The sequence below is a fragment of the Myodes glareolus genome, chromosome 14 (genome assembly GCF_982192425.1).
Source record: "Myodes glareolus chromosome 14, mMyoGla1.1, whole genome shotgun sequence".
NCBI lineage: Eukaryota > Metazoa > Chordata > Mammalia > Rodentia > Cricetidae > Myodes > Myodes glareolus.
Genome location: NC_142039.1, coordinates 74,858,419 through 74,870,385, shown reverse-complemented (window position 1 = coordinate 74,870,385; position 11,967 = coordinate 74,858,419). Strand labels below are relative to the sequence as shown.

The 11,967-nt window shown below is 44.8% G+C and overlaps 1 long non-coding RNA gene across 1 annotated transcript; it reads left to right on the top strand.

Moving 5' to 3' along the window:
• The first annotated feature begins 223 nt into the window (after positions 1-223).
• Positions 224-6,811, top strand: LOC146892114 (uncharacterized). The gene is made up of 3 exons (XR_015004990.2): positions 224-384; positions 4,532-4,784; positions 5,935-6,811. It is a non-coding gene; the product is annotated as an uncharacterized LOC146892114 (long non-coding RNA).
• Positions 6,812-11,967: the final 5,156 nt, after the last annotated feature.

Genomic DNA, 11,967 nt, shown 5'->3' with positions numbered 1-11,967 from the left:
CTATTAACTCAGGCTTCTTCTAACTCTTATAACATATATTAGCCCACAATTTTTGTCTGTGTTAGCCATGTGGCTTGGTACCTTTGTCGGTGAGGCAGTCACATATTGCTATCTTGCTTTCTCTGCAGCTGGGTCATGACCACAGACTGAGCTTCCCTCTTCCCAGCAGTCTCATTGCCCCGCCTCTACTTCCTGCTTCGTTTCTGTTACCCCACCAAGTAGGCTAGACTCACTGACCAGCAAGCCCGAAGGATCTTTGTGTCTTCCCTTCCCTGGTGTGTGGATTCTGGGGCTCAGACTCAAGTCTACATATCTGCCTGGAGCACCTTACTGACTGAGCTAGTCCGAGCTGTTGGCTCCTTCCCACAAGAACTAATCTCATTGGTGAGTGTTCTGCTCCCTGACCTACTCATCCCTCAAAGGCTCCAGCTACTAATGCTTAATAAACGTTAGTGGTGAAGATTTAAAACACTTGGGTTTGGGGTGGGGAGACACACAACATTCAGCCCCAGGCAAGAAGTAGAGGCGAGGTGACCAGGAGGTAGGAAGTACAGGTGGGGTAATGAGAACAGGAGAATTCTGGGAAGAGGAAAGGTGCAGTCTGCAATCATCACCCAGATGCAGAGGAAGCAAGAAAAGAATGCCTCACTGATAAAGGTACCAAGCCACATGACTAACACAGAGAAGAAGTATGGGTTAATGTAAGATGTAAGAAAGAGTTAAAAGAAGCCTGAGGTAATAGGCCTGTCAGTTTATAATTAATGTTGACCTCTGTGTGTTTCTTTGGGACTGAATGGCTGCGGGACTGGGTGGGACAGAAATCTCAGTCAACAAGAAGGTCTCAAGAACTAACTAAAATCTTAAACTATCACCTTTGTTTAGCACAGTGACTACTTGGTGGGCAGATCTGGGTATTAAAATATTTTAAAAGTTACATTTACATTTTATACTAGACAATTATAACATGCATGTATATGTATTTGTGTGGTATAAGAAGCAAGTCAGCAAAGAGAAAACAACAAAGAGCCCAGAAATGAGAATGGGTTGTTTTATTCTATGTCCATTAATAGGATTATAGTTTTCAATTTGCTTTGAATGTGTACATTATTTCTCTAACATTTCTATAAGAATGTTTATGAAAGTGAAATAAAGCAAAACAGATAATTCTCAGTCCTCAGAGAAGTTAGTGTGCCTTTCTAGAACATGTCAGGTGTGATGCTGGGTCCTTTCCATGATGTTCCATGATGACTGTGCAGTCTGGGCTGACCTGAAAGGTGAAGGCTCACGACAAAGATGTCTGCCTGGACATTCTTTCTGCACTGTACCCACTACATCCCTTAGGTGATAGAGCTGCTTCTCAATCCCCTGGACCTTTCATGAACATAATCCTGCATCAGTCCTGAGCCTGGAATTAAGAACTCCTGGAAAGTTCTGCTTTAGCCGACAGGAAGCTAAAAGTCATGTTACGAGTTATAATCAACTGGGCCACATGCTGTGGTAAAGTTCAAGGTAGTCACATGGAGAGCCCAAGTGAGAGATGTATCCACTTCCTGTGACTTCTGTAATACATTTCCACATACTTTGTGACTTAATCTGACAGAATTTAATTTTCTCCTCTGGAAGCCAGAAGTCTTAAATCAAGATGTTGGCGGGTCTTGTTTGCTTTGAATGCCCCCTGAGGGAAGCTGGTTCTTGCTTGCGCTAGCTTCAGCCAGCATTCTTCAACTTAGCCATACCGTTCAAGTTCTAAGGAAGCAGAGGTGGAATAGCACATCTCAGTAGGGGGTCTCTGTAGGGGAAGACTCAGGTTGCAGACGTCCAGGAAGAGGAAGCTGTGGGTCTTCTGTCAGCATCTATACACTGGCCATGGGAAGGCCTTGCCACTGCCTTGGGTCTGAGGTCCGGTAGGACAGCAGTTTACATACACAGTCTGAAGTCATCTCAAGGAATATTATTAAATTGACTCCAAGGTCTGGCGAAAGTCCAGTCTCTTTGAAGGCAAGAGATATTTTCAGAATCTGTCTATATTTGATGAGTGCACAGAAAGTGTCTGGCACAAGGCTGGTGCTTTACCGACCTGAGCGAGAGGGAGGAATGGTGATGGGCCGCTCTATGGTCCCTTCACTTGAAGCCATGGGAAGGCACAGAAGGAGGGAGCAGAAGTTCATTCGTGTCAGTATTCCCACAGGCCTAGAGGCCCACTCACACATTCATGCCAGCCTAGCATGCATGGGAGGCCCAAGTTCTTTGAAATTCATCACGTGATGGATGTAGATTATGTGTCCTTCACGCAGCAACGATCAGCCATCCCTTGGTATCTATGGGGCACTGAATCCAGATCCCTCTTGGACACCAATGCGGAGGTCCAAAACTGTGAGCCTGTTTCCACCTCTTCCGAAGGTCAGAGAGTTGGAACTACTTTTGTTCCTTCAAGGTTATTGTCTGTTTCTACCTCAAACAAAGGCCCCACCTAGGTGTCGATCAGAGAGTTCTGCTCTCTCAAGGTTATTTATTGTCAACCAGTGTGGCTAATATTCAGACCTTTCATTTCAGGAATAGAGAAGTAGGTATGTTTCTACCCCAAACAAAAGTCTAAAGATCCAACTAAGTTCCTACTCCCTTAAGGAGATAACTATAGATTCCACTGAGGAAGTGGTTTGCTTACTGACAAACCACTTGGTCTAGGGTGTAAGCTTGACTTGTTTTGTTCTAGCAACAGAATGTTTTGCTATGGATGTTGCCCTCAATCTTCAACTGGTCTGTTCACTTCCTTGTACCATGTTAATGTAGTTTTTTTTTTTTTTATCTTACTTCTACCTTTTGGGGTTGGGGTATTTTAAGGAATTGGAAATTAAATGTGGACAGATTTCTCCTGGAACTCCCTCCTGGTGCTGTCCTGTGCTTCTGTTTTTATTATTTCCACTTGTGTCTTCATTTTCTTTACCATTTTTCTAATCCCCATGCTCCTGCCCTGGCAAGTGGTATTTGTGTTGAAGGCATCCCAAGGTGTTTGATTTCATTTTGTAAATAGTAAAGTATATTCTCCTGAAAACCTTAAGTCATTCCTTGGTAATTTATAATACTTAATACCAATTCCACCTGAGTAGGTTCTTTACTATACTGCTTAAGGAATGATGGCAAGGAAAGATGCTGTGATTAAGTTGTGATGTACCCTTCACTCAATTGTCAATACTGTATGAATTCTTTTCTTTTTGAGAGGATTGCCCCTGCTCCCAGGCTTCAACCTTTTCCTTCTAGCGTGAGATCTGTGGGGAGATTTCAACCCCTGGGGGTGCCTTGTCCCAGTAGTCTGAATGCCAGAGAGGGGCACGGTGTCTCTTCAGAATGTCTTCATTCCTGGCAGAATGTGACATCACCTGAATGGCCAGGCCTTATCACAGAAAGAAGTTAGTCACAGCTGCGCATGTCTGTTAGGCAGGGAGCGTGCAGCAGCAGCTGGTTTTAAGCACTTTCTCAGCATGGACAACCTGGGTTAGCTGGAGGTGCCAGGCTGCTGGGTGGCACATCCGGGCTTTTGTCTCCATCAGTCTGTTTCCCTCACGCGTGTCCAGCAGGAACTCCACAGTGCCTAGAATCCTGGACACTTCTGTCTGTGGAAAGTCCGGAGAGTCCCGCATCCAGTGTGGAAAACAGCAGGGACGGTTTCACTTCTGTGTCCACTCCCGTGCTTACTGTTAAATAGCGGATCAGGTGCCTCGAACATCCCGACTGTAGCAGGAAGTACAAAAGCATTCCTTATAAAGAGGTTGCCAGAACTGCATACATTTCTGCTGGGCCCAAGCTCAGCACACACTACGCCCCACCCCCAAGCCCTGTGTTCTTGCCTTTGGAAGTTTCCATGCTGATGTTTCTTGATGAGCCAAATTGCCGCAGGGTAATTTGGAGTGAGCCAGTGAGGTTATTTTTGATCTTATGTTATTATAAGTAATGACAGAAGGAATAGCTGTGTGCACAGGTCATTGTACACGTGTGACTAACTTAGATTATGACATTAATTCGTGAAATCTCCTCTCTATTGGATATGGGGGGCCTCAAATTGAATCATGATGTGTGCCGTCAAATGTATGCCATATAATTTTGACAAAGAAAATGAGAACCATCCTGTTATTTTAAGTGATCCAATTGTTTTACTTCTGCCCTTAAATTTAGCTTTTCAGTGATTCGCAGTGGAAATTAATTGGAGAAACAATCCTGTGTAAGTTCTCAGCAAAGCAAAACAGCAAACACTGTGCTCCTATAGGCTTTGGGTCTTGCAGACGCCATCAACTACATGACTTGCGCACAACCAGGACCTCTGTCCACAATCAAACTATTAACAGATCTAGTGTTTCTTAAGGAACCATTTCCTGTTTCCTGCTTTCTAGATGGTTATCTTTGGCTAGACACACCTATGGTGGAAAGAGACAAAGGTGGTTTTTTCCCCTAGTTACTTTAAAAATATATTTTTAAATTTATTTTTTATCTTTCTTTCATTCATGCATGTGCCTGTGTATGTGTGAATATCTTGCAGATACATTTTTGTGAATGTGGAGGCCAGAGGGAAGCTTCCAGTTTCATCCTGGGGAATTCTATCCATTTCCTTTGAGACAGAGACCTGGAAATGGTCTCTTGACCTGGAACACACTAAGAAGGCTAGATGCACTGACCAGCAAGCCCCAAGGATCTTTGTGTCTTCCCTTCCCTGAAGTCTACATATCTGCATGGAGCACCTTACTGAGCTAGCCCGAGCTGTTGGCTCCTTCCCACAAGAACTAATCTCATTGGTGAGTGTTCTGCTCCCTGATCTACTCATCCCTCACAGGCTCCAGCTACTAATGCTTAATACACGTTAGTGGTGAAGATTTGAAACACTTGGGTTGGGGGGGTGCACACAACATTCAGACCCTTGCAGTCCTCTGAGGCATTGGGTTTTTTTAATGGATATATTTGACAGCTATTTTTAGGTGAAGAGATTTAGCCATTATTTTAACTCTCGGTAAGTAGTTATAATGGGCTTGGGACCATTAATTCAACAAATATTTAATGAGCTTGATGGCAGAGACCAGAAGGGAAGTCAGTACATTTTCTCTTAGTCCTGGGCTGTAGTAGATGTATGAACAGTTCATCAGCTTCCCTTGCCATTGGAATTGACATATACCTGTGTTCTGACCAAGGGATGTGGGTGGAGGTATGTGGGGCTATTCCACACCTGGTCCATCCAACATTCCCCATCGGATCCTCTGTTGATTCCCCAGACAACTGCCATGGCTGATAGACAGCCAAACTTGCCAAGACATAACTTCTGTTATCTTATCCATTTCCCAAGACTATCTTGTGCAAACAGCACATACGATTTTGACAAAAACCAGGTCTTCTGTCTCTAAAGGCAGAGGCCAGACTGACCAGTAGCCTTGGGGCTATAGGAGAGCCCTGAAAACTGACCTGTACTTAGTCGAATGGGAGATTTCAGGCTCTTAGGAATCAATGCCATTATCTGAGTTCCTCACCTGCTGGGTAAAGCCCATCTGAGTTACTCTGAATGCTCAGGGGGAGCCTGACAGATTTAGATTCCAGCCACATCTTGATTTAGGGAAAGAGCATCATCTTGAAAGAAGAAAAACCAGTCCAACGGGCCATTTGATGGAGCCCTCACCTGACTGATAGTCTGCCTCTTGGACTGCCTCACTGGCAACGTGATGGTTAACCTCCTCAGTTAGGTTGAGTGGATTGAAAGGCACTTGGGAGATTAAACTCACTCCTGGGTATGACTGTGAAGGCATTTACAGGCAATTATTGGGGTGGGGGGGAGACCCACGCTGAAAGTGGGTGGCACCCCATGGGCTGGAGGGTGGATGGATTAAAAGGTATGGAGAAGGAAGAGCAGCGGCAGAGGCATGCCTGCTTCTTGTCTACTGTGATGTTTGTCTCATCCAGGCCCAGAGTACCCTGACCATGGACCAGACGCCTGCAAGCAAGTGAGCCAGAACCCTCCCTCCACTTGCTGTCATGAGCATTTTGTCATGGGCTGAATCACGGGATACACGTATTGTAGAGGGAGCCAAGGTCTCCTACGGGACTTAAATGCCACCTCTGATTGCCCAAGCTACCTGTTATTAGTATTAGGAGACAGGAAGAAGCCATCAGCCTCATGAAACAGAAATGAACACCCTCAAGGAAAAGGAGTTTGTAAGTCATTGCTATCACATGCCCAGTGTTTGCAGAGACACCCAGACAAAAGTTGAAGCCGGACCAAAAATAAAGAAATGCAAAAGATTCAAAAACCTTCCCAAACCAAATTAGAGTTCAGGCCCTGTTGCCAGCCCCACTGTGAGGAGTTACCTGAGGACAAAATGACAGAGGCGGGTTTTCTCTCAGGGGCTTCCCCTTGACTGTCACCCTTCCTCTGGGCTCCGTTGCCTGACAACCGTGCACTTGTCACCTCTTTGTTCCCAAGGGGAGTGACACCTGATAACTCATGGCTGACATTTGTTGACTGATTGATTATGTTTGGATGGAGACTTGTAGTTTGATTTTTTTCTTTTCTTTTTTCTTTTTTTTCCCAAGAAAGGGTTTCTCTGTAGTTTTGGAGTCTGTCCTGGAATTAGCTCTTGTAGACCAGGCTGGCCTCAGACTCACAGAGATTGGCCTGTCTCTGCCTCCCGAGTGCTGGGATTAAAGGTGTGTACCACCACCGCTTGGCGGGACTTGTATTTTTCAAGGCCCCATCCATAAGCAAATGTGATATTTTAGTTTGGCAGCTGTGACGCTGGAGGAAAAGTGTACCCTCAAGTCCAAAGAGTTTCAGGTCTTAGCAAACAGAAAGTGGGTAGGGGTAGAGAGGGTAGGGCAGGGGTGGGTAGAGGGAGTGGGTAGGGGGCACATGACCTTTTGGAGGGTAGATTTTCCCACATGCCAGCCCAAGGAGATATTTCAACATTTAGTTAGATTAGAATAGTTAGAGGATTCTTTTAGAACATTCTAGATCTTTCTCCCAGCTTTCCTGCTTGACCATAGGCAGACTGTGTCTCTTCCTCCCTAAATTAAATCCTTGACCCCAGCCCATATGCTCCAAGTCACCCTCAACTTACACATTCTGAGAAAATGGTGGTTTAGCTGTTCTTTCTTTGAATCAATAAGTTTAAATATCTTTATAGCTCCTCCCTGCTGGTCTCCCTCAAGCCTCCCATGCCCACACCACTGTCAAATTGATAGCCTTCTTTACCTTTCTTTTCATTATTTTTCTTTATCTACTTTTTGGTTGAAAATGGATTTTTATAGTTTCCCATTCTGCTGCTCCTCCCAGTTCCCCCTCCCCTCTCATCCCATCCAGGTCTACTCCCTCTCTGCAACCAAACAACACAGAAAAATATAATAAGATGAAGTGAAGCCCATCATTCTGAAATTGGACAAGGCGACCCAATAGCAGGGAAAGAGTACTAAGAGCAGGTACAAGAACCAAAGACCCAATTATTCTAGCACTCAGAGTCCCATAAAAATACTGAACTAGAAGCTATAATATAGGACCGTGTTGGCCCTGAGCTTGCTGCTCCAGTCTCTGGTTCATAGGTGCCTTGATTAGTTGGTTCACAGGGCCTTGTTCTCCTATTGTCCTCCATCCACTCTGGCTCTTACATTCTTTCCCTTCCCGAGCTCTGAGGGGAGGGCTTTGAAGGTGACATTTCATTTAGACTCCACTCTGCACATAAAGTTTGCCTGTGGGTCTTTGCCTCTGCTCCCATCTGTTGCTGGAGGAAGCTTCTTTGATCATGACTGAGTAAGATAGCCTCCTTTTTGTAGGAGGAGTGGAGGAGGCCGCTTGTTCATCCCAGCCCCCCATAACCAAAATAATCACACAGAAACTATATTAATTAAAACACTGCTTGACCCATTAGCTCTAACTTCTTATTGGCTAACTCTTACAACTTAGTTTAACCCATATCTATTAATCTGTGTATTACCACGTGTCAGTGGATTACCGACTAAGTTTCAGCAGCATGTCTTACTCTGGTGACAGATCCATGGCATCTCTCTGGCTCTGCCTTCTACCTCCCAGAATTCAGTTCCATCTTATCCACCTACCTCACTGCTGCCCTATCAACAGGCCAGGGCAGTTTCTTTATTCATTAACCAATGAAAGCAGTACATAGACAGAAAGACCTCCCACACTACCTTTTCTTGATTATCTTTGTTACATATATATGCATATATATGTGCAAATATATATAAATACTGCCTTTTTTATTCATGCTGTATATATGGTGTTAGGGTGATGATCACTGTGTGTTGGAAAACCAATAAGGGCACCTATCCTTGGGAGATGCCAGTTCTCCTTCTCCTATTGGTCACTGGTTGTCTGTAGTTCTTTGACTATGGGTAGGATCCTGAGAAATTTACCCCCTTCCACATTAACATGTGACATGTTAGCTTAGTAGTTTTTATGGATTTTTATCTCTGTTGTGCATAGAGATAATATACCATAGAGATTCCCATCCCCCTGTAGAGATAAATACCCATCTGCTACGTTCTAAGAAGATTCTAGAACTGAGAAAGTAATTTCTGTGACAATTATTAATTAATTTGAGTTGGAGAGCACCATCAAGAAGGAATTTTCCAGGTCAGTGTAACTCTGGGATCTGCCTGTCTGAAGTTATTCAGACTGCCCGGAGTTATTCTGCCCAAGGCGGTCCGTGCCTCACCTCAGCCATGTCTGTCACTTGACCATCGCGTGTAGCAAAGCTTTGAGTCCAGTCCCACATGACCACTGAGCCATGAGCTACCCAGTAAGCACACACAAGAAAAGTGGGTTTTCATCAATGGGACTCCATGTATTTAGCTATAAGCTAAAACATAAATAAACTCAATGGGGCATCTTCCCAGGGAACAGCACGCCATTTTGGCGTGTTCACAAGTTGTGCATTGATCAGCTCAAGACAGGCTGCCCACCACTCCAGGTGTTTCCCGTTTCTCTGTGGTGAGTGCACTCAGCATCCTCTCTTCTAGCAGTGTTGGGTCACTCGATCCACCCTTGCTGACTGTAACTGCTGCACCCAGCTGTGCAGCAGAACGCCAACCGTGGAGTCTCCCATGCTGGCTGAGACTGTGTTCACACTGGACACTCGTTCTTTTTCTCCTTCTCTAGACCCACTGTCCTGCTCACTCACTGGCTGTAAAACCTAAATACTCTTAGTTTTTATTTGAGCACAAAATCATGTGACATTTGTTTTTCTGTACACGATTCATTTTCTTCAACACTGGAGTAACCAGTTCTCTCTGACTGCTGTAGTAGACAGGACTGTGCCCCTTCTAGTGACTGCTTAGTATCCTGCTGCCCCAGGAAGTCCTGGTTGAGTCTGTTTCTCTGGCCTTGTGAACAATGATATAGTAGCCATGGGGGTACAGATGTCTTTTTGGAACACCAATTGCTTTTATTTTGGATAAATAACCAGCAAGGAGATTGTTGAGTCATGTGGTAGCTTTCTTCCCAGTTTCTTCGGGATTTTTTTTTTTACAGTGTTCTCTGTAGAGGGAGCATTAATTTACATTCCCACCAACAGTTAATTTTCCTTTCTCCTTATCTTCTCCAGCATCTGCCAATTTCTCTTTGCACTGGAGACATTCTGTCTAAGGTAAAATGGGACCTCATCATGCGTCTCTGATATTGACTGGGGTGAGCATTACCTCATACACATGGCAGCCATTGTATATCTGCTTTTGGGAGATGTCTTTTGGGTCATTTTCCATTTAAAAAGAGCAGATTTTTTAACTCCTTATTTTTCATATCTCATTATTATCTTCCAAATGGTCACAGTCCTACGTTTTCTAAGGGAGGGAGGGTCACCATTTTTCTTTACTAATTGCAGTGGTCCTTACTCCTGCAGGAGCTGGCTAAAATAAATGCAAAATGGATAGTGTGTGGTGGAGCAATTATTCATGGAGGGCAATTGAGAGGTCTGTGCGGGCTAAAAGGCTTGCATTTCTGGTTTCTTGCATCGTGGACAAATGTCTTGGGAAGTGGGTTAAAAGTTTACCAAAACACACTTGGGTTATCTGCTCAATTTTAGATCCTGGATCGAAGAGTCTATCAGCATAGTCAGAGCCTCGGAGAGGTTCTCACAGTCTTTATAAAGTGATGAAGACAGAAGCCAGACCCCAGGAGAGGTCAGGCCGAGCAATCAAATTAACATCTGTGAGAAATGACTCAGTCTTCAAGGTCAGCCTATTCACAGACGTCAACGTGTCAGAAGGAAGAGATGATAACCGCTGACCCTGACCCTCCCTCCGAAGCTTGCCAGGCAGCTGTGGGAGAGAAGCAGCTTTTTGCTGAGATAGCAAATTCATGTCGGAATGTACACATCCTTACTTAAAAAAATACCAAATCCAAGTCTAGATTAACTTTGGCCCTGCTGACTGTTGATAAGACAGACTCTCCATTCTCACAACCGTCATCCCCGGGCCCCTTACAAAGTTCTTTCTTTGTAAACCTGAAGAGAAAGGGGAAGGAGGGGGCAGCGGGTGGAGAAGAGCAATCAGGTGTGACCGGTCATCAGTGGGCTATCTGGAGAGTAAATTAAAAGCTTGAAATATTGTGTGCCTTGGCCAGGTACATTTCTAATATGGCCTGTGCATGAAACACTTGCCCAACTTCAAACCAGAAACAGATTGTTTTAGTTTGTTCTTTGCTTTTCTGAGGCAGGGCTTTCCTACATAGCCCTGGCTGCCTTGAAACTCATTAGGTGGGTCAGGCTGGCCTCAAACTCAGAGATCCACCTGCCTCATGCCTGACTAAGTGGTGTTTAGATCTTGACTTGGACTTTTTTTTTTTTTAATTAAATCCCCAAACTTAGAACTAAGAATTGTACCAATTGCCCGTTGTGGTGGCGTATGCCTTTAATCCCAGCACTTGGGAGTCTTAGGCGAATCTCTATGAGTTTGAGGCCAGCCTGGTCTACAGAGTGAGTTCCAGGACAGTCAGGCCTATTATGCAGAGGAACTGTGTCTCAAAAAACAAAAACAAAAAGCAAACAGACAAAAAAAAAAAAAAAAAAAAGGAATTGTACCAATTGCAGTAGTCTGCAGCCCTGGCATAGCAGTAATAGCCAGCGCCAACCTGCGAGGAAGGAAGGAAGGAAGGAAGGAAGGAAGGAAGGAAGGAAGGAAGGAAGGATGTTTATTTTGTCCCGCTGTGTAATCGAGGTATTCAGTATGGCACTTGAAGCCAACACCAGCAGCAGTACCAGGGTGTGGCCATGCTCCCTCACAGAGACCGCTGGGCTGGACAGCAGTTGTCTCCCTTGGTAGTGAGTCAAGGGGGACAAGAGATGAGCTGACTGGGGCCTGAAGTCTCCGTGGTAGGCCTTGAGCTGAGTTTTTAGGGAGAAGGGCAGGGTTTGGGGGAATCTGGCTCTTCTTCTCTTTTGAGAATCACCTAGCACACACCTTGCTTGTGAGATGCAGGTGACAATCAAGTCTCATTCACAAGGTGATTTTGTGTTAGTTGAGACTGATTTGACTTTTAACTGGCAAATGTAACCCAAAGATCCTGTGCTCAGTGGTCCCCAAACTGTGGAAACTGAGGCGCATGCTTAGGATGCCATGGATCAACTACAGGGTTGGCAATGGGAAAAGGGGGTCAGTACTGTTTATGGATTAAAATGACCAGCAAGGAAGCACACACAAAAGAGTTATACTCAGCAAATAGTGAAATGCATGAGCCCAGGCCAGTGCGCAGGTCTCCTCCCAAGAGGGACATCCTCTGTGAGAGGAAGAGCACTGGTCTTAGGTACTCTCTGTTTCTTACCAGCTGGGTGCCTTGAGAGACCCAACCCTTTAATTACCAGTTGCTTATCTTCACAGCGCATTACTGGGATCCTAGAGCATTTTCTGAAGGGAAAGAGTTGCCATGCAAAATAAGACCTTCAAGGGAATGATGTAGATACCTGAGCTTTTTAGCCTGCTACTGCTCTGTGA